This window comes from Lolium rigidum, chromosome 3 (genome assembly GCF_022539505.1).
Source record: "Lolium rigidum isolate FL_2022 chromosome 3, APGP_CSIRO_Lrig_0.1, whole genome shotgun sequence".
NCBI lineage: Eukaryota > Viridiplantae > Streptophyta > Magnoliopsida > Poales > Poaceae > Lolium > Lolium rigidum.
The window spans coordinates 197,975,289-197,976,050 of NC_061510.1; positions in this window are offsets into that span (position 1 = coordinate 197,975,289).

The following is a 762-nucleotide window of genomic DNA, read 5'->3' on the forward strand; positions in this document are numbered from 1 at the left end:
CTGTCATTGCTCTTATTGTCTGTCAGGGTTGTGACCTCTCAAGTATGCTAACGTTCGACCCTGAATCCATCGAACCAGCCACTAAAGCAAGCGAGGAACCAGGCCCCAGTGCTACACATAGTCAACTCCAGCAACTCAGAGCCTTGCTCTCCTACTCAATCGAGACATTGGTTGAGAACCCCGAGGAAGTGAAGAGCCTTCTTGAAGAAATCCAGCCTCATCTCCCGGTGACGTTGCAGGTGAAACTCTGGCCGGTTGTGACTCTGTCAGCTTATAAGTCAAGGGTGGAGTTGGCTCGTCAGAGAATCAGCCTACGCCACGCCCAGCTTCTATTGAAAGCCGATATTGCAAACAAATGTCGGAGGCTTAATGAGAAAAAGGCAGCTTTGGATGCCAAAACTGACACCTCTGCTAGCACTGCTGAACTTGAGGCCTTGCGAAAAGAGTTGGATGTCCTTGAAGAGAGGGTCCGAGTTACCAAACAACTCATCCAAGATAAGGAAGCTCTCATCACTAAAATAAAAGTTGCCATGGCCGACGAAGTTGAAGTCGCGCCGTGGTTGCTGGTGTACCATGGCCGACGATTTTTGGTCCCTCCGTGGTGCATGTCAAAACTTTTTTTTTCTCGTTTTTGAGGCCACCTAGCCCGACGAAAGCGGCCAAAACGTCGCGTATGGTGGCCCGGGACGTGGTGCATCTCGAAATCTCGGGTTCGCCGGCCGAGTCAACGCAAATCCGCACCGCCGAGGGATGTAGGGCCCG